Source organism: Crocuta crocuta, unplaced genomic scaffold (genome assembly GCF_008692635.1).
Source record: "Crocuta crocuta isolate KB4526 unplaced genomic scaffold, BGI_CrCroc_1.0 scaffold751, whole genome shotgun sequence".
NCBI lineage: Eukaryota > Metazoa > Chordata > Mammalia > Carnivora > Hyaenidae > Crocuta > Crocuta crocuta.
In genome coordinates this window covers 1,614,776-1,636,547 of record NW_027530353.1, presented here as the reverse complement: position 1 = coordinate 1,636,547, position 21,772 = coordinate 1,614,776, and the positions used below count along the sequence as shown (strand labels likewise).

Below are 21,772 nucleotides of genomic sequence, written 5' to 3'. Positions count from 1 at the left end.
AAGAAAAGAAAAGAAAGAAGGGGAGGAAGGAAGGAAGAAAAGACAAGGCCTTCTCTGCAAACCAGCAGCAGACCCTCCACATAAGACATATTTTCCATGAAGCGCAGGCTCCGTAGCTGAGGTTCCGTGGGCGCTTTGCCCCCATCTGCCCTCAGCTGGTATCTGAGCCCACACCCTGGGCCGAGAGCACAGCCCTGATGGCTGCTGACCCCGTCCTGGCCCCTGCCACTCTGGGAGTGAGAAGGTGAGGGCCACGAAACCTGCAGTTTAACACCAAGCCACACACCCCGTGGAGTTTTACCCATTTCCAAGGACAAAATGCCCGCTGGCCCAGCATCTCCATCATTTCTAGATATTTGTACAATCTTGTTTCTTTTACTGTTTAGTTCTGAGAAAGAGCAAGCAGAGGAGAGGCAGAGAGAGAGAGAGAGAGAGAGAGAATCCCAAGCAGGCTCCACACTGTCAGTGCAGAGCCCGATGTGGGGCTCAAACTCACAAGCTGTTGAGATCATGACCTGAGTCAAAGTTGGACTCTTAACCCACTGAACCACCCAAGCGCCCACCTTGCCTGGTTTTTTTTTTCGTTTTTTTGTTTTTAATACCCAGCTTTAAGGACTGGAAAAATCTACCACGGTAGATTTTTTATTACAAAATAACATTGTAAGAAACAGTTTCTTTTGCTCTCCCCTTTAGAACCAGGGTGCCTTGGGGCACCCGTAGGGCTCAGTTGGTTAGGGAGTCCCAACTTTGATCACAGTTGTGGGACTGAGACTCACATTGGGCTCTGCACTGAGTGTGGAGCCTGCTTAAGATTCTCTCTCTCTCTCTCTCTCTCTCTCTCTCCCCCCCCACCCCTTGCTTGTGTAAACGCCCTCTTTCTCTAATAAAAACATATAAAGAATAAGTTTAAAAAATTACACGAGAGAGTTAATAAAAGCATAAAAAAGTTTTTAAAAACTCCCCATTGCTCATATGACTCGATTCCGGAAAGGGGATGGCATTAGGGTGGGACGCACATCGTGGCCACAGACCTGTCTGGGGCACGTGGAACAGAGGCTGGACAGAAGCCCGTGGTCAGGGCTGTGGAAGTCCCACTGATCGGAGAGAGAAAGATTGAGGCTCTGAGCTACTTGGGCAGCTGGGCCTTGAAGCAAGTGAGGAAACATTCCGAGAACAACTTCCCCCTGAGGCATTTCGGACCGCATAGCTGGGGGAAGGGGGCCAAATGCCTGGTAAGACTGCGGTCGCTGCCGGGAATCCATGGAACGAGCAGGGGTCTGGGCAGTTTCACGGGGGGGCTCCTAGCACTCACCCGGGAAGAGGGGCCCTTGCCAAAAGGGATTCCAGGTGAGACCCCAGAGGGCCACGTCGTGGGAATACCAGCACCAGAGACAGATCAGCCCCACCAGGACCTAAGTGTCTGCCCTGGAGAAAATCTCCCTCTCTGGAGGTACACCACCTTCTGGAGCCTGTCTCCACCTGTTTATCCATCAACTGATGGACCGATGGACTCATCCATCCATCTACCCACCCACCTGTCTAATCATGTATCGTCCATCCACCCCATCATGTATCTGTCCATCCATCATCCATCTATCCATTCAGCTATCTAACCATCCATCCATCCACCCACCTACCTATCTATCCATCCATCACCCATTCATCCATCCATCCATCCAGCTACTTAACCATCCATCCATCCATCATCCATCCACTTAACCATTTCATCCATTCATCACCCATCCATCATCCATCCAGCTACCTAACTATCCAGCCAACCACCTACCTATCCAACCATCCATCCGTCCATCTACTTACTTATCATCCATCATCTAACTACCTATCTATCCACCATCTATCTATCTACTATCTACCTATTTATCTGTAATTTTTGGACACAATTCAAATATGTAATTTAAAAACCGATTAAGGGGCACCTAGGTGGCTCACTCAGTTAAGTGTCCAACTTCAGCTCAGGTTATGATCTCACAGTTCATGAGTTGGAGCCCCATGTCAGGCTCTGTGCTGACAGCTCAGAGCCTGGAGCCTGCTTCAAATTCTGTATTTCCCCCTGTCTCTGTACTTCCCCCACTTGCATTGTCTGTCTCTCAAAAATAAATAAAGATCAAAATAATTTAAGAGAAAGAATAATCAAGTGGAAATCCTAGGACTTGAAAACAAAATTAGGGGCATGGAGCAGGAGGCCCATGACTGGCTGCATGGGCAGACTGGGGGTGACAGAGGCACAGGTGGGCATGCTGGGGTTGGGGGTGGAGGCTGAGAAGCATCTGCCACAAGCCCTGGTAGGAAAGGGGTGGAAGACAGGGAGGAGCATAAAGCCATGTGGGACGTGGGGAGAAATTCCATCACACACACAACCAGGGTCCAAGGAGGGAGTGGAGGGATGGAAGGAGGAAGAAGCAATATGGCAGAAGATATATTTACAGAATCCCTCCACACAGACTAAAGAAATGAAGCCGCAGGTTTAGAAAGCAATTCGTGAAATCGAATCAAGATGAGTAAAAGGAAAACGGCATGTATTCGCTTAATAGTCAAACTTATGGAAACCAGTGACAAACTTTGAAACATCACGCCTTGTCCAATTCGGGGAGGGGGGGAGCAGAGGAAGGAATTTCAGTGTCCATGTTTTACACGCTCAGTACACTTTTGTCTCCAGAGAAGCCTGGTGCTAATGTTGTAATTTTTGTTTTAAGTTTATTTATTTGTGAGAGACACAGAGAGCACGAGCGGGGAAGGGGCAGAGAGAGCTTGTGAGAGAGAATCCCAGGCAGGCTCTACACTGTCAGCACAGAGCCCAATGTGGGGCTTGAACGCATGAACCGTGAGGTCGTGACCCTGAGCCAAAACCAAGAGTCGGACACTTAACCCAGGCTCCCAGCTAACGCTGTACTTGTACAAACCACACTGTAAGTCCCGGGGGACAGGCATTGCTTCCTGCACCTAGAGGCACTTGTGGGGGGGACCGCCTCTGTCTGCCAGGAGCTGGAAGGCTTCCTGGAGGAGGACGTGGGATTCTGGTAACCTAAACGGATACTATGGGAGCGCTGTGCACGGTCTGCGGGCTCTGTGCGCACCTGGCAGGGCACCTCCCCTACGGCCGGTGACGCTGTCACAATGATGCTCTCAGTGGTCCTGCCGCAGCCACAGGGCTGCACGCTCTCGAGTCGCCGTGCCACAGCGATCTCGGGAATCCCACGCCACAGCCGCGTGGCGCCTGAGATGGCCACCGCCCGAGAAGAGGCGGGAGGCAAATGAGATCTCGCTTTGTTCCTGTCATCCTGTCCTCTCCGTCCCCCCGTCCCCTGTTCCGGAAAACAGCAAGCTCAGCGCTCCTCATGAAAGTGGCTTTTTGTTCACGACTCAGCACCAACTCTGGGCAGCGCCAGGGTTTTGTTCCCTGCCCCGGGTGACAAGGCTTAATTAACCCTCAATCTGGAGAAGGGACTGTGAAGGACCGCAGCCGGGGACACTGGCTTCCCAGCCACGTCTGCCACGGAGCCCAGCCCTTCCGTGTGCTCAGAGACTAAAGGTAGCCGCCATGGGGCTGTGGGCCCCCTCCCCACCCAGCAGGGGGGGCCTCCATCCTCAGAGAATCGGGGTGCAGGCCCGTCCCTGTGGGGCATCCAGAGCATGACACAGGGACCCTGCGGGGTGGAGAAGGCACTAGAAACCAGAGTCCAAGAACCAACAGGCACGCCAGGTCCAAGGGTCAGGCCGTGGACCGTAAAGCCACTGCACCGACCCGCCACCTCCGGGAAGCCTCCAGGAACACAGGTGGCTGACGGCGTTCACCTTGAACCTCTGCCGTTTGCAGTGACATTTCGAAAGGACAATCCCTGGGCCCAGCTGCCTGCTCCAGGCCGTCGGCTCCCACATTCTCAATCTGGGCCTGGATGGAGGCCCAGGGGTGCAATGAGGGCAGCCGGGGTGTCCTGTCTGTGAGGGAGCCGCCTGGTTGGTGACACGTGGGGGTCCTGGAGGCCGCCGGGGCCCCAACATATGCCTCTTTCACGTCCCAGCATCCTCTAGGCAAAGCCACATCTGTGTTTCTGCTGACATACTCTCACACTTCCCCCTTCCTGCTGACACCCCAGGAGGGAGCACAATTCTGTCCGTGATTGGAAACCAGGCCCCTGGCTTCCCGGTTCCCTGGGCCAGCTGCTGTCCTGGAGCTCCCCCAACCCCCCCCCCCCAGGGCTCCTGGAACTTCTAGGACCTTCCGGGCCCAGGCTCCCCTCGGCCTCCCCTTCCTGCACTTCCTTTACCCAGAACAGGGGTGACAGAGGGTCGCAGGCATTTTTCCAGGTCTATTTTTAGGCCCCGCTGGGGCCACTGCAGGGTGTTCCGTGGGAAGCTAGAGGACATCTGCTCCCCGCCGGCCGTGGTCCACTCACGGGAAAGTTTCCAGGAAGGACGGGGCCCTGCACGCCCGCCGCCCGGCCGGCCCCCGGGGACCCCCGTGCTGGGACGCGGCCCCCACCTCAGACGCAGGCACCACGCGCCGCCCGAGTGGGGGTGCGGGACGTGCACACAAAGTCCACGTCTCCCTGCCTTCTCGCCCCAGGAATCTCCCAAAGCACCAGTGACTCACTGGTACGTCGGGCACAGTTAACAGTGACAAACCACCACTAGGCTTTCACACGGCCTCTAAGGATCGTGAAATAAATGTGGGGGTGGGGGGTGAGGAAGATACTCACCTGTGCCGGGGAAGAAGGTTTTGCTATCTGACCACCTGACTGAGCCTCAGGCCATAAGAAACAGGTGCAGTCTCGGTAACCCTTGGGAAGCGAGTGTGAGTATCTACATACGAATCACCGATCTGTCATCGATCGATCCAGCCACCCCATCATCCATCCGTCACACACGTTCCCAGGTCCCCTGACCTCCTGCTCAGGCCTGGGACCACGGAGTTAACTGCACACCATCGCAGAGACTTCTGCACAAGCATGAGCACATCTTCGGTCTCCGTCCCTCTGTCTCTAGGTGGGAAGGTCAGGGGCTGCCGGGGAGGATGCCCCACCCCCCGAGGGCCTGGACCTGGGCTCTGGGCCATGAGTCACGGACTGCTGGCCCCGTTCCCACCCTCTGGCGCTCCATCTGCAGGATCCCACCCGCGAAAAGCAGCTCAGATGTCTTCTCAGGTCTGTTTGGCTCTAAATTTAAAGTGTTATTTTTAAAAGGCAAGACTTTGCGTGGGAAGCTCAGTAGAATTGATTTTTTTTTTTTTTTAAAAAGGAAGTCCTTATCTCGGCACGTTTCTGTTATTTGTCTACGAGCAGCAGGCTGCTGCGCCGAGCTTCTGGAAAGCAAAGGAAGGACGGCTAGGCATCCAGATAGAAGAGGGATTAATTAGGGAAAACCCCTGACAGGCTGGAACAGCCACGGCCACCGTGCATGTTTCTTGATGAAAATCAAAGCTGCGCCCCTGCAGCTCCACAGAAGGAAATGACCCCCACGTGGACGGATGTGTGCTTTCCTGGTCCCGAGCTTTTCCTGCCGTGCACCTTCAGGTCAGAATCTCTGAGCGGGAGTGTGCTCTATGGCTGAAGTCAGCATTTTCCACAAGTAGCTGGAATGCTCCCCCAGAGGTGAACCGGCTTCCTCTTCCAGAAGGACCCACCATTCTAGTTCCCCAGACTGAGCAAGAGGTGCCCGGGTCAGGGCTCCCGTCCAGGCACGAGGGCTCACCCTTCCTGAGGCCCTCCTCCAAGCAGAGGTACCCCCTTCAAACATGTCCGCAGGCCTCCCCTGGCCGGGGACACAGAGAGCTTGGGCACACGGCTCACACGGCCCACTGCGGTCGGACCCTGTGTTTGCCAGCCTCGTCGGCAATGTCCCTTTTCTATTCAGAGGTTCTGGGTCAAACATGCTGGCCGGGAACATGCTTCCCCCAGTCAGCTGGTGTGCCGCAGGGAATCCTAATGTGGAAATAGGGAGAACTTCCAAAGCACCTGCTACCCTTAAGATGCGCTCCCAGAGCCCCGTGGCAGCCCACAAAATCCGGCTCGGCGTGAGCGCCCGGGAAGACAAGCTGCTTCATCTGCGGGACTTCGGCACCAGGCCGGGGACCCTGAGGATCGTGACACCGGGCGAGCCCGGGCGCCGGGAGCCTCACACACAGCTGAGACGCGGGCGGGGGTGAGGCACCATGACCGAAATCCCGAGGCCAGAACCTTCCTCTGCGGCTCACGGACCTCTCTCTTTTCGAGAAACAACGTGGTCAAGTACGCACCAGCTTCACGGTCTAACCACCTCTGGCGTGCAGCTGGGCGGCTCCCGGGACACCCACACAGCCGCCTCGGGCCGCCACCCTCCCACCCCGAAGCTCTGCCCCTGCTAGGCACTAGGTCCCCATCCCTCTCCCACCCTGCGCCCACCCCTGTCCCCCTCCCCAGACGGACCTCAACCATGTGGAACCATCCGGTATTTGCGCCTCTGTCCCCAAGAGTCACCCATGTGGCAGTGTGTATAAAAATGTCCTTCCTTCTCAGGGGTGATGATGCTCCATTGCTAGACGGGCCACGTTTTGTTTATCCTTCACCCGAGGGCAGACAGGTGTACGCTCAGCCCTCTGGCTCCCGTGAGCAGCCCCACATCTTCCTTTTGTGTTAATGTCACCCAGTTGCGTGGTGGGTTCCGACCCCAGCGATGGGAGATCCCGACACTGCTGTCCACTGGGTGGGAGTCGAGGCTGACAGGAATGCACATGGCAAGCGGCGCCGGGTTACGGTGGGACAGGGCGCCAGGGAGAGGGAGGCACTGAACCCCCCCTCAGAGAAGCCTTCCTCAGGACCCCAGACAAAGTGCTTTCCAAGCCGAGGGGAGCCGGTGCACCTGTGGGCGGGCCGGCCGAAGAGAGGCAGGGGGTGCAGTCACCACAGCTAGCATCCTGGGACTTACCGGCGGATGGAGGCCAGCAGCAGGCACGGACTGCAAGGACGCCACCCAGGTCTGTTGGTGAAGATGCCTGTCCTCGTGATCCGGTTTGGTTACGAGTCCCCAAGTTCCCAGAATGATTCCAGACCCACGACGGGGCCAGGAAACAGGACAAGAATTCTTGATGCTCTCTTCCTTCTGGCACAATCCCGCCAACTGGCTTTCCTTTGGAAATGCATGTGGGCTTCATGCGAAACATGGCCACGGGCCATGTAAGGAAAGGCCACTTCAGCCGGCAAAGACTGCTGACATATAGACCTGAAGTGCCTTCAACCAGCATGACTGCACCGCAGAAATTCACAGTATGTTCAAAAGGCCTGTGGCACATGCCCGTCTCTTGCCGGGACTGGAAGACCCCATTTCCCGTGGAAAATCTGATGGACATATATCCCAGGCATCCTTACAGGATGCTCAGCCCCCAGAACCCCTGGGCATTTGGGGACCTGCCTCTTTTATGCCTCCTGCCCACATGGTAACTGGGACCCCAGATGGCTAATAGGAAGTTTCTGTCCCAATTTCAGAAACCATAAGTCTGCTGTTCTCAGGAGGTTGTCACTGCTCTCATCCTAAAACCAGTCCCTAGCCAGGCAGCAGTAAGCACACAGAACGCCTAAATCACTCCGAGAACATGGGATCGCCAAGACCACAAACCCCGTTAGGTAGGTGCTGGAAATCTCAGCTTCAGCCGCGTGGCTGCCTGGGCTTCCGCCGCTGCCAGGAGTGTGAGGCTGATGCGTCTTCACGGTGTGCACAGAGACTCAGAAGGCGTGTTTGTTAGAAACGTGAGTTTCCATCAAGTAACAGCACATCACTAATAATCACTATGCGCGTGGCACTTCACAGGCTCACCTGGTCCTCAAAACAGCCAGCCAAGGGCCGAGCCATCACGAGCGGACCCGCCGGGAAGCCACCTGCTCTGGGGGCTCCCGTGCCTCGTTGGCTGGAAGGGACTCCAGATCCCCCCGAGTCCCCGACCTCGGCTCCTCATCCCTCCGGACCCGGCCTCCTGGGTGAGAATGCCTGTGCTCCCGCACACCAGCTGCACCAGGCAGCTCGGACGGCCACACGCACCTGCGGACGGTGGCACAACGGGGTCCGCATGGTGCACGGACGGCCATGTCCTCCCCGCATCCTCACGTGGCCATCCCTCCGCGTGTCTGTGTCCTGACGCCCTCCGCTTACAAGCCACCCTGATGCTCTCCCTTCACCCTAATCATGTCTGCAAATCCCTGCCCCCGAGGGCAGCCGCAGAGTGAACTTAGGAGACAGACACGCCCGCGGCACCAGGCGCACGCCTCAGGGGGGACGAGGCCTCTTTGGAAACGGCAGATTAAGAATGGAGGCGTGTGTGGGGCGCCTGGGTGGCTTAGTCGGTTGGGCGTCCGACTTTCGCTTAGGTCATGATCTCACGGTTCGTGGGTTCGAGCCCCGCGTCGGGCTCTGTGCTGACTGCCGGCTCAGAGCCTGGAGCCTGTTTCAGTCTGTGACTCCCTCTCTCTCTGACCCTCCCCTGCTCACGCTGTCTCTCTCTCTCTCCTAGAAATAAATAAAAAACATTAAAAAAAAAAAAGAATGGAGGCGTGTGCTTCGGGGTCACGGGTAGGACTCCCTCGGAGGACACGGCGGGTGCTCACGACGGCGGGCAACCAGGAACGGGAGGCGAGAGGAGGAGACGGGCTGAGGCAGACGTCCAGAGGTGCAAGCAACCTCAGGCTCTGGGAGACCCCGCCGGATAGCGCACTGTCCACAGCACCCGCCATCCCGACCTGCGGCCTGGCGGGCAATTGGGAGGCTCCGAGGGGCGAGGCTGCGGCTCCCAGGACCCCGACGTCTTCACTCCCGATTTTCCGTTCTGGTTCCCACGTGACACTATTTCCCACAGGCAGGCTGGTCACGCCGATGCACTAAAGGTCGTCCTTTAGTCGTGCCCCGAGGTGCGGGGCAGCCGCGCAGGCACGCGGGGGCTTCAGGCTGCAGAGAGCACGTGCGACTGCTTGGAAACCATTAAACTTGGGGCTCAGAGTCCGTGAGGCGTCCGACTCCTGATCTTGGCTCAGGTTGTGATCTCACCGTTTGTTGAGTTCTAGCCCCAAATTGAGCTCTGTGCTGACAGCGTGGAGCCTGCCTGGGATTCTCTCTCCTTCTCTGCCCCTCCCTTGCTCTCACTCTTGCGCTCTCGCTCTCACAAAATAAACTTAAAGGAAAAAACCTTGCTCTAAACAACTGACTGTAACTTCCGGCACCCAAAGCCTCTGACAGACACTCCCTCCACAAGAGGCCAGGCCAGATGGCAGGTGGCCGCCCCGCAGAGCCACGTACGGGGGACACTCTCCCCAGAACGGCTCCTCCCCCAGGACAGGACACAGGAGATGGCTCCCCTTTCGGGGGAAGGAGGAAACAAGTCCTACTCCAACAGACCGGAGGGACCTGATCTCAGGACACACTTTCTTCTCTCCAAAGAGAAGGGCAAACCGAAGTCCGCGGCGGATACGGGAGCGCAGCTCGTGCTCTCAGCCGCCCCAGCCGCCCCGTGTGCATGGCCTCACGTTCATCCTGTCTTCAGAGTCCGTTAAACAGAACCACGGGAGCTGACGGGGACCCAGTGTTCTCGACCTTCTCGGTCCTCCTGGGAGGAGGGGGTTCTTTGTGTCTAAAGCATGAGCCACCCCCAGAGCCGAAAGCGAGAGCCAGCCTGGCCCCCAGACCCGTACAGGGACCCACACTCACTGTAGCCGGGGAGGTACTGGAGGGTGAGTTCAGAACAAGCGAGCATAAACAGAAAAGGCGAATCTCATGATTAGGGAAGAGGAAGGTAGCAACAAGCTGGAGAGAAGTCTGGATGGGGCCCACGTGGACGTGCACAGAGGCCCCGATGCCCCAGACAAGTCTGGGGAGCCCTGCACCGTGATGAAGGCTTCCCTCCTGCCTGAGGGGTCCCTGCTTGGGACAAGCCACTCTCAGGTGCAGATGCCCTTGGCCGCCCCACGGCCCGACCCAGAACCCCCCGCAGACCCTCCAGGGGCCGCACGAGGATGGCAAGGCAGCTCTGGTCCCTGGGGCACCCCGGGCCCAGCAGGGGCTGTGGGGGGGCGGCCTGGGCCCCCACGTGCCCGCCGAGGGCAGCTTGCACACGCCAGGCTCCGGCTGGCCCACAGCTGGGGACGTAGCTGCCGGCCTGTCTCTGTCCTCACAGAAACCTGAACTCCGCATGCACATCTTTTAATACACGGGCTCCACGGTTTATGGACACCCGGGAGCCTGACCCCGCAGGACACCTCCCCGCAAGGATGGAACTCTCCAGAGCAGGAAGCCTGGGGTGGACGCAGGAGAGGGTCTCGGGGGCGCCGTTCAGAGCTCGAGCGATATGGCCCCTGGCCTGGCGGCAAGGGAGCCATCGACCCTCCGCCCAGGGAACGAAACATAAGGCTCTGTGTCTTCCAGAAACATGCGCTTTCCTTCCAGGGCAATGGCCGGAGGAACACATCCCCCCTTCCCTCCCCGCAGATCCCTCGGCCGTGAGGACAACACACGTCTTGTTTCCAGCCTTTTCATGATGAACTGTCCCCCGTTCTATGGCAACCGCGCCTGCTCCGGGGGAGAGGGCAGCGTCCCCAGCGCAAGGCTTCACACCCCCACGGGATCCCATCACGGAGTCCTCGCCAACTGCCCCTGCTGCTCAGACCAGCCTTTACCTGCTCTGTCCTGCCTCCACCCCGAGGGTCACGTCCCCACTCCCCCTTGGTTTCCCGCGTCTCAGTGCTGAGGACCTGTTTGTACCGCAAATGTTTACCACGTTGGCAAAGCTAAGAATGGTCCGGCCAGGAATGCGTGTCCAGGGCCTCGCCGTCAAACGACACCCAGGGCTGCCGTCCATCCACCCTGGCCAGTGTCGGCATGACAGGGCCGGCGGGAAGGTGAGCCTCAGCCGCCACGTGGCCCAGGAACCGCTGAAGAAAGGACACCGGACGGAATCAATCCAGAGCCTCCTTGCGTGGCATCAGGAAGTCCGGGACCAAACTGGAAGCCCCCGCACCACACCAGGGACCGGGAAAGTCACCTGGACGTGCACAGACCGCTGGCGATGACAGTGTCCGCATGAACCAGGTGCTGGGATTAACTGCCGAGGACCTTACAGCAGCCTCAGAACCATGTGCTTCTAGAAACATTTGTGCACTCTCTTCAAACAAATGGCGGGGAACCCCAAAATCTCAGCAGGGAAGTAAAAGTTACCAATAAAATGGTAGAACTGAAAGATACACTAAGTATGAACGGCAGCAGGGCGGGGGGGTGGGGGGGGGACAGAGAGGGGGTCCTGGCCACGGGGCCCAGCAGAGGCATTTACCCCATGTGAACAGCACAGCAAAACAGGCCCCATGGAGGGGCCTGAGCGCCGGCAACAGAAGACCCGATGTCTGTGCCCTGGGAGACCCAGAAGGGCAGGGAGAGCCAGCTGGAGGTCCTGAGAAGAAACGATGCCTGAAACCTCCCCCCTCCAGGTGTGGCCGAGGAACTGAATGACCCCCAAACAGGACAAGCAACAAGAAACACCCACCTGCCCTGAGGAAGCTTCTGGAGGCCAGAGACAAGGAGCCCATGCTACACACAGCCCCAGAGAGAAATGCCTGTGGGCGACTCCAATTCAAACATGGGCAACTGTTCGTGTGAAACCAAGAGGCCACGACGAAGAGGCACCAATGTCCCAACGGCCGAAGGAAAGGATTGCCACCTGGGAGTTCTAACATGTGGCCAAAATATCCCTCCGCCACTGGGGAAAGTGAGACAATTTGCAGGTGGTGGAGGAGGAACAGGACTTGTTGTTTGCAAACCTACCCTTAACGAATGGCCTTAATGAATTTTCCAGAAAAAATGACAATCGTGAAGCTTGGAACATACAATCAAGGGGACATCAGAATGGGTGAAAGCACCCAAGTCAGGCAAGAAAAGAGAAGGCAAGGGGAGAGCTCCAGGGCAGCAAGCTCAGTCCCTGCTTCTCCCGAGAACGGAGACTGATGTTTAAGCCCCTGCCCGCCCTGCACGTGAGGCACGCAGGAAACCGTTCCGGACCTCTCTGCAGAGCAGCCCCTCTTTCCCAAGGTCAGCACCCTCTTTCCTCGAACCAAACTTGTAGTCACTGTGAGTCTGGTCTCAGCTTCACCTCTGGGTGATGGACTGGCCCCTGCACACTCAATTCTCTGGCTCGCTGGCAAGTCCTCACGCCTGGTGGCGGGACCCTAGCTACGTCAGACCCTTTACTCCGTGACTTATAAAACCACCCCATAAAGTCCCACTGCAATAATCCTCTCGGTGTTCTGACTGGAACTACATTAAACGCACACACGAGGCTGGTGAGATGTGACACCTTTGTGACATTATCTTGCTACCCAGGAACACGATCTTTCTCTTCCTTTGTTTTTTAGCTTTTTAAAGGTCTCCTTATTAAATCTGTAAAGGTTCTCCTACTAACATAAGAAGTGTCACTGTAGACAGTGACACTTTATTACTCATTTTCTGTCAGTTGCCCCCACGTCATTCCTGGCTTGCCTTCGCCCAGCACAAAGACCACCAAGACCCTGCTGAAGGCGGGAGGTCTACAGACAGCAGGAGGGACGGGACGGCCGGAAAACGGCGTCCTTCTCGAAGAGTCTGCCCTGGAGATAACAGACTGTGTCATATCTGCTCCTAGAGCAGCCAGGCCCCACGACCCACATCTTCCAAGACCAAACCTCATCTTTGGGGTACCCTTCTTAACCCCTCAGCACTGTCAGAGCTCCATAACATTCTAGAAGCTGCTCTCCTACACTCGGTCACCCGGGAAAGCTGGCTCCTTCCCAGGTCCTCCAACCCCATTCTCTCCCACCAAGTTTGTAAAATTCTGTGTCACCCTCCTTGACCTGGTCTACCTGGCCCAGCTCGCCTTTCTTGCCCAGCACCCACCTGCTCTCGAAGGCTAACCACCTGTCAAGTACCAGACCAAGAGCACAGCTCGAGGCCGAGCGACTGAGTGGCAGAAAGGGAAGATGAGATTCCTGGATTCCTCAGTCCGGTGCTCATCAGCTTACATCCTGGCAGGATGGAGTGACAGCGGGCATGGACAGGCAGGAAGGGCGTGGTCTGGACCCCAGCTCTTACTGTCCCTGTGACCCCGTTCTGTCCACGTCACAGGGGAATGTCTGCACGGACCGCTGGTGACCTTAGGCAAAGCGAATGGGAGGAATTCGCCACAGACCCTCCTCGGCACCAATGCCAGCCAGGCTGCTCATGGCTGCGGGGCCACTAACGTCCCTCAGCCACACAACCTCAGGGCCACCATCCCGACTCCAACTCGGCTGGGTGGCTTAATGCTTTCAGATGGTACTTCACTGCTTTCTTCAAATACAGGGACAGGACACGGAAGGACAAGACAGACAAACGTCAGAGGTGGGTAGCAGTTGGGGAATAGGGTCCACAAACGGTCCTGAATGCATAATCTATGTGCCTCCAACTGCCAGAGGGACCCTCCAACCCAAACCTTCATCCTGCCCTTGGAGCAATGCTGCGTGAACAGCTCTGAATGTCCGTGGTTTTAAATCAAGATTTCTCCAAAATGTTTTAAAATCCTGGTTATGTCACACACATCAGCTTTCTCTACAAACAGAGTAACAGAAAGCAGAGTGATGGCCGCTCGTTGCCACATCCAACAACGATGCCCGGCACCGGGCTAGGCCGCGTTTAGCGTCACCCGTCTTCATCCTCGTGAAAAGGTTCCGTGTGCAAACTATCACCCTGTATTGTGGATGAGGAAACAGAGCTTCTGAACAGTGCGGTTAATTAAGAAACTTGGGGCGGAGGGGGCGCCTGGTGGCCCAGCTGCTTGAACGTCTGACTCTTGATTTCAGCTCAGGTCATGATCTCACGGTTTGTGGGTTCGAGCCCCACGTCGGGCTCTGTGCTGACAGCTCAGAGCCTGCTTGGGGTTCTCTCTCTCTCTGCCCCTCCCCTGCTCGTGTTCTCTCTCTCCAAATAAACTTAAAAAAATACATTTGATTTTTTAAAAAAGCCTTGGTCAAAGGAGACAGCTCATCCCTGTGACTCGGAAACCTATGTTCTTCCCCAGAGACAATGCTGCCCCACGTGGGGGAGACGTCCAGGTCAGACCCTAAATGTAAAACAGCCCTGGTGGCCTAAGGAACTGCCTTTTCCCCCAAATACGACAGCACGCCACCAGGGGCAGGACGAGGGGCAGGCAGTCCCCTGCATGTGGAGAAGGTACAGGTATGGGCGAGTCATCTCTGCCACCGACACGGAGGGACAGAATGACCTCTCTTCCCCTGGAATCGACGGACCAGAACTCTCGGGTCTCACACCTCGAGAGTCAGGACAACACTCCCATGCTACCCGATTTCTAGGACCCGGATACGCGCATGGAATTCACGGGAAATCACTCCCACATCCGAACTGTGTATGTCCGAGTGCATTCGGCCTGCGGTAACGCTGGAGCAGACGCTACCTTCCCGGCAGGAGCGGGAATCTCACGGTTCTGGAGCACACACAAGGCCCTCCGGCGGAAAGAACCAGAAGGCGACAACTGACCAGCTCGGGCTTCTCTTCCTTCAAGAGACTGCATACCTCTGTCCCCTATGAGGGATCTCAGGATTTCCCCGTCTCTCCCCCTTACCCGTCCCCATCCTGTGCTACAGCACAGGGACGGTGTGGCACCAGCCAGGGGGCAGCAGACGTGCAGGCCAGCATGACCCTTGGGCTCGGGTGCCGGGTGGCCCCTCAGAGCCCCCTCATCCTGCAGGCCCACCTGGGTGTCGTCGGAGGAAAGACGCAGGGAGGGACCCACACAGTCCACCCCCCAGGCTGTGGCTGCAGAGAGGGACCCACACCCCCCACAGCCCCCAGACTTCTCCTGGCGCCTCCTCCCACCTCCTCCCACACTCGCTGACAGCCTGCTACTCCCAGGAAGCCGAGCACGGCACCTGGGTGCAGCCCGGCCCCAGGAAAACTGCCATCTCCCAGGGCCTGGGCGGATGGGGTGCCCTTGAACGGGGCAGGCAGGCTTGCTTGGTTTTAGTAGAAGAATGTGCTGTGCTGGGAGGCAGCCGGGCTCCCAAAGCCGCACATCTGTGAACCAGGCTCTCGGCAGAGACAAAGCGTGGCTTTCTTCTGGCAGGAGGGGCCCCCTGGGCTCGAGGCTGCGGTGGCTATAGCAGAGTCTGAGGGCCCGAGGGCTGTCACCAAGTGACGGGGACACGGGGAGGAGAGGGTCACCCTCCTTGCAAGTCCTGGCTCCACAGCTCCCAGGCCTTGGGACTCAGCACCCCTGTCCCCTCCCCCCTCTCCTCCCCCACACCAGGGAGCTCGGGTTTCAGCCTGCCCCACCCCCCCTAACGCCAGCAGCCTCCGGGGTGGACAGAGAGCGCCACTTACCTGGGCAGCTAGTGGCAACGCTCAGTCCAGGGAAGGGCCCGGGAAGTCGTGGGCCAGGCGGAAGGCACTCCCTCCGCGGGCTGTCCCCGGCGGCCCAGTGTGTGAGCAGCGGCCCCCACCCCCGGGGCAGGGCGACTCTGGGTTCCGGCGTCCCGGGGGGGCCGGGGCGGGACGGGGGCGGCCGCCTCCGCGGAGGCCCATTCAGAGGGCGGCGGGAGAGCCCGTCCGCGGAAAGAATCCGGGACTTCTGCCCGTGCCTCCAGACGGGGCGGCCCCGCCTGCTGGCCGCGCGGTTTGCTTCCTCTGTGTTCCGGCTCCCTTCTCCCTGCTTTAACCTCTTGCAAACCCCCAGCTGAAGCCGTCCCCAGCTCCGGTTCAGCCCCAAGGGACTAGTGGGGAGTCTGGGTGGGCTGGCAAGCCCCCTTCCTGAGAACGACCCCCAAGCAGTGTCCCAGGACCTGCTCTTCCAGCCCCACCTCCCCCAAAGTGGGCCAGGGATCCCAGCTCAGGATGGAGAAGTCCCTGGTCAGGTCTGCCCTGCCTACCAGGGTCCCCCAGATGGGGGCATACCTCTCACCAGGCCTCCCCCTGAACCCGCTGGGGCAGCCAGGGACCTTTCTCTGGCTCAGACTCTGGAGGTTTCCTTCCTGGGCACAGTGGACTCCAACATCAGCCACCCGACAGCCTTACCTTCTCTCTCCAGCTCTCAGCCAGGTCTCCTTGGCTGGTGCCCTATTCCTAGAACAGGCTGCTGGTGGGCCTGAACACCAGGTTCCTCTTCTCCTTTCTCCCTGCTCCTGTCCCTCCCTCTATATGAAAGGCCAACCCCCTCCCCCTACCACAGACACACTAACTAGTGAAGAACTCCTATACACCCTTCAAAGCCCATTTCAAATGACCCTGCATTTTTACATGACTTGGAAACACCATCCCGCTCAGTCACACTGAGGTATGTGGTCCATCCCCCTGTGGCCTAACTCCCCCCGGCTTTCCCAAAGGCCCCTCAGAGCACAAGCTGCCGCCTCCCCCCCACCCCGACTTGGGAGTGGCCCCGGGCACACACACACAGGGAGGCTTCCAACCACCGCCTGCCCAGCCCCTGTGTGGCCCTCCAACCCACTCATTGCCGCTCACAGGCCCCCCAGGCCACCTCTCCAAATTAGGAAGATCCCCACATTGCTGGCCCCGAGGTCCACGCAGGGCACTTCCTGTGGGTTGTTTGTGTGCCGGAGGGACAGCGAAGGATGTGTCGGAAATGCCTGACCACGGCCCGGGACAGACTTGGCTGGCGGACGGACGGCCCTTCCCGTGACTCGACTCTGCCTGAACAGAAAGGAAGGCCACCGCCATGCGGCTGGGCCCAGGAAGGCACTCCAGGGTGGGTCCTTCCCGTGGTCCAGGCAGACGCCGCGGTGGTCCTGATGGGTCTGGGACGGCCGTCAGCTGGGTGGAGCGGAAGCAAGACACACCGTCTGCAAACGCCACTGCCGTGTGGCTTTGAGCCAACTCTCCCCTGACCTGGGCTCTCTGGGTGGGCACTTTAGAACCTTCTGGAGACGTATCTGCCCTGCCTCCTTCTCCTCTTTGCTCGGGGCTCCTAAGGGGGACGGAGCTGATCTCATGGCTGGGCTGGAAGTAGCAGCAATTCTGCTGATGAAAAGTCAGGAAACTGTCCCCTGAAACTGCTGACGGCACCCTGCAAGCCCGACCTGGGTCAGCCGGAGGACACCCCCGAGCCCACGCTCACCCCGCTGGGCCCCAGCAGGCTCACCCCCGGTCGGCGGGGTCACAGATCAAAGGCAAACACGGCCCATCTACTGTGCTGCCCGCAAGCTCGACTCAGATGGTGCCCACTGGCCCATCAGGTGTGTGATGATGTGTGAGCACCCTGCCCGTCGGGGGGTCACCCAATGAAGCCGAGCCCAACACCCAACAACTGGGGTATCTGCGGGATATGTCTTAGGACTTAGTCCATGACGTCTCAAGGGAGGCTGGGGAGCTGTTCAGCAAGGGGGTCATTCACACACTACAAGCTCCTCCCGTGTGTGCACAGGGGGCCCTGGGACCCCGGAGAGGAGGCACTGGAGACCCACACGCAGGTCCTCAGCAAGGGCTCTGCCCTAGAAACACAGAAGTGAGGGCTCTCCGGAAGGCCCTGAATGACACACATCAGACAGGGGGCCTCAGGGTGGTCCTGATGCCCTGCCCGTTTTCCTGGCACTCACCTGCCCCCCAGCACACGGGGAGGCGCTGCTCTGGGCTGCTTACAATCCAGTCCGATGACAGGCTTTTGCAGAGAAGGGATTCAGAGCAAACAGTAAAAGCAACCCCCACAAGTTCAGTGATACTTCACAGTCATCCAGTGTCAAGGTCCTCTGACGCCTGCTCAAACTGCCCATCTGTCCAGTGTGCAAGCACCTGTACCAGTGGGCACACAGTGCTCACCCGCGAACCCACCGGGGCACACCCTAGGCCCGGGAGCATCCGAAAGGAAACTCCCTTTTTTACACTATTGAATTCTTATTTCCTGGCTTCTGGGTTTTCTACAAACTCGCTCTCTTACAGAAGCACACGGGTAAGCACATGGCACATAATCAATGCTTGAAAGTGACGAATCCCTACACATGGGCCCGACCAGGCATATACGTGGGTACTGGGCATTCGAGGGCACTAGTCCACACACACGTGTGTGATCACGCACTGACCTGTGACAGCACTTGAACCAAAGACTGGGTTTCCTCACCTGATTGGAGCAGTTTGGTCAGGGACACACACCCTAACCTGGGGGCTTGGGTGACAGCCAGGAACAGGGGACGGGAGATGTCTGGCCCTTTCAGGCCTCGCAACCCATCATCTCCCCGAATGTATCCAGAGGCACGTGGCATCTTACCAGGTGGTGCCTGGTGCTCCCCTCTGGGTGCGCTGTGTGCGCGGGGCAGGGACGGAGCCTTTGTCAGAGAAATGACAGCTGTGCCTGCGTTTCCATTTACCCCCTCCTCCCGCCATTCTGCGAGGTGCCTGACTGGCTGCAGGGGTTCCCCACTGCATACCCGCCGGGGGCCTCTGCGGGGCGGACAGGAGGCTGACCCACCTGTCCTGTCCCAGGGCTGAGATCAATTTTCAATTCTGCTAACGATGGGGCTCTAGAAGTGCATTTTGAATGAAAAAAAAAAAAACACTAATGGGAAGACGCAGGTTTAGTAGGTGATCCTACCTACAGGCTGGAATTCGCCTTCCTTTCTCAGAGATCACCCCAACACCTCCTCTCACTGCTGTTTAAGTTTCAAAGATGCCAGAGTGTCAGAGCACAGAGTGGGGCCCCCGGAGGCTGTCCCCAAGGCCTGGAGCTGCAGGGCTCAGGATGAAGGGGACAGCAACCTCCCCCACCCCCAGCCCCCTGCCTCCAGCCCCTACTGGGGAAACACAGAAGTTCTGTGCTCTGAGATTCAAGAACAGTCCAACAGAGGGGGAAGAAATGAGCCGATTCAAATAAATTGGGAAAAACAAAGACCCCTCTAAGCCAAAAGAAAGCACACAAAAGACAGCATTCATCGAGGTCAGAAACGGTCGGAAACGGCCCGCTCACGTGGCCACTTCCACGCCCGCCTGCTCAGAGGAGGTGCCTGCACAGAAGGCCAACATGTGAGTATTTTCGGAGCCGCATTCACTCGAATGAATGAACGCTCTCATTCCCAGGCCTGGCTGCACACAGACTGCACCAGCCCACCAGGGATGTTTATTTAAAAAAGAAAAAATTTTTAATGTTTATTTATTTTTGAGGGAGAGACAGAGACAGAACACAGCAGGGGAGGGGCAGAGTGAAGGAGACACAGAATCTGAAACAGGCTCTGGGCTCTGAGCTGTCAGCAAAGAGCCTGACGCGGGGCTCGAACCCACGAACCGCGAGATCATGACCTGAGCTGAAGTCGGATGCTTAACCGACTGAGCCCCGCCCCGCACCCCAGAATGTTTATTTTCAAATAGATTTTGAAACACTCAACTTTTCTTTCTTTACTTTCTTAATCTGGGGCTTGGGGGTGCAGGGGTCTCGGTAACAGTTACTCATCCATAGCCGTTACTTGGGGTCCGGCGGCCCTGCTGTGCACGGATCAGTACGCTAGGGTAGGACACATGTGCAGAGACGTGGACAAGCCCATTCAGTTCACACACACATGCACACGTGGGCCTAAACACAAACACACCATCAGTACCTACACACGTGTGCTTGTTTTCAGGATCTGCGAGATTCAAAGCCATCAGGGCCATGGATAAGTCTCACACACGTCCATGTTCAGCACGTGCCTTTACTCCTACTGTAAACACTCCCATCACAAGTTCATCATTTTCAAAAGAAAAGAGTTGGGTACAGGAAGGAAACAGGACACCTGGTGGAGGCATTTTGCAGTTTGCTTTGAAGAATGACACTTTTTTTTCTAAACAAAATTAAAGCATTGCCTCCAAGTACTCTCTCACTCTATCAACAAGATGCTCCTGGCTGCTCCCTCTGGCAAACGTCACCCGTCTCGGCCCTTTGAATCCAACTCCAAGGGCTCCTAACAGCGCTTAGCAAACCCCTGAACTCCGACACCAGGGGTGAAGCCCCACATGGTCTGTCCTGCCAGGGGATCAGAATTCCTCCTGGTCTCAGGGTGCCCAGGGGGCACAGTCGGTTAAGCATCTGACTCTTGATCGCAGCTCAGGTCATGATCTCATGGTTCATGAGTTCGAGCCCTGAGTCGGGCTCTGTGCTGACAGTGCGGAGCCTGCTTGGGATTCGTTCTCTCCCTCTCTCTGTGTTCCCCATGTGCATGCTCTGTCTCAAAATAAATAAACTTAAAAAAAAAAAAAAAGGGCTAGGTTTATGTTCCATGAGTTTTATTTCAGTTAAAGAAATCTATCATGGATTAAATTTGAAGTTGCAGTACATGAAAGACCAATTCTGTAATGAAACATTCCCTCATTTTTTCCCACATTGTGAACATCAGGGCTCAGTATTGGGTCAGAAACGACAGAATAGCTCACATCCTTAGCTCCATCATTCGCTTTCTTTCCTGTAGGAGGCTTGCGAGAAAATCACCCCTTCACTCAGTCTTAAAAGTTTCTTGTTTTCAAGAATCACATTTCCTACTGAGACTTTAAAAGCTTCACACCCAATTCCAGAGACCATCTACCCAGAGAGGCAGCGTCAGATCCCCCAGGCTGAGGGCTCAGTCCCCCAGCACGGCCCCTCCCCCACCTGACGCCAGTCCACGTGTCACCTGGGTTCTGACCGACCAGCTACAGACTAGAGGCGCCCACCACCCCTCCCTGGGTTTGGCGAATTGGCTGGAGCGGCTCACAGGACTCGGGGAACAGATCACTCACTAGATCACTGGTCTGTTATAAAAGGACGTAACTCAGGAACGGAGAGAAGGGAGAGCTGCCCAAGGCGCGGTCTGGGGAGGGGGCGCCGAGCTCCCACCCCTCCTAGGGCCCACTGTCCCCTCATCTCCACGTGCTCACCAACCCGGAATCTCTCAGGACCCAGTCTGTTGGGGTTTTATGGGGGTTTCATTACAAAGACATAATGGATGAAATCATTGGCCATTGGTGATTGATTCAACCTGCAGCCCCTCCTCCCCAGGTCTGGGGGGTGGGGCTGACAGCTCCATCCCTGTAACCACGTGGGTGGTCTCCCCGCAGCCCCGCCTCCGGAGGCCAGGGGGTGGAGCTTACGGCTCCGCCCCTGGAACCAAGTGTGGTCTCCGCAGCCCCTCCTCCAGAGGCCAGGGGGCGGGGCTGACGGCTCCGCCCCTGTGACCACGTGGGCGGCTGTCCTAGCAACCAGCTCCCACACTGTGTAAGAGACTCTTTTCTGCGTCTCCACTAAGGAAACCCCAAGGGTTTGGGAGCGCTGTGCCAGGAACGGGCCTGGAGCCCAGATCTGTCTTTCTTACTATAAACCAGAGTCCCAGCCTCCCGTCTGGAGTCGCTGAGAAGTCTAAGGATGGTGTCCCCACGTGCACGCGTTTCGCAGGCGTTAACCAGGCAGGTCAGAGGCACCCTTCTCACACACACCGTCACCGTCCGGGGCTGCCACAGCCGGCTGGCGCTGGAGGGTCCCAAGTGGGTCAGACCTGCCCTGCTCCGTCCTCATGGGGCTCCCTGCGTCAGATGGGAACCCTCAAAACCTCACAGGACGCCCTCCAGTGCCCCCCCCCCGTGTCCCCTCCCATCTCCCTTATCCTTCCAGTTAACCAGCACCCCTGGTGGTTACAACCTGCCTCTGGGAGAATTAAACAGTATCTGATCTGAATTCATATTTAAGTGCTGATTATTTGGGACAGGTGTTTAAATGTCCCTAACCGTCCCTGAGCGGGTAGGTCAGAGCAACTTACTGAGCCCCACCCCCAACAGCAGGAGC

At 57.5% G+C, this 21,772-nt stretch overlaps 1 protein-coding gene across 1 annotated transcript in view; it reads right to left on the bottom strand.

Moving 5' to 3' along the window:
- The window catches only part of TNS3 (tensin 3), a 172,646-nt gene that overhangs the window by 24,707 nt on the left and 126,167 nt on the right, over positions 1-21,772 (bottom strand).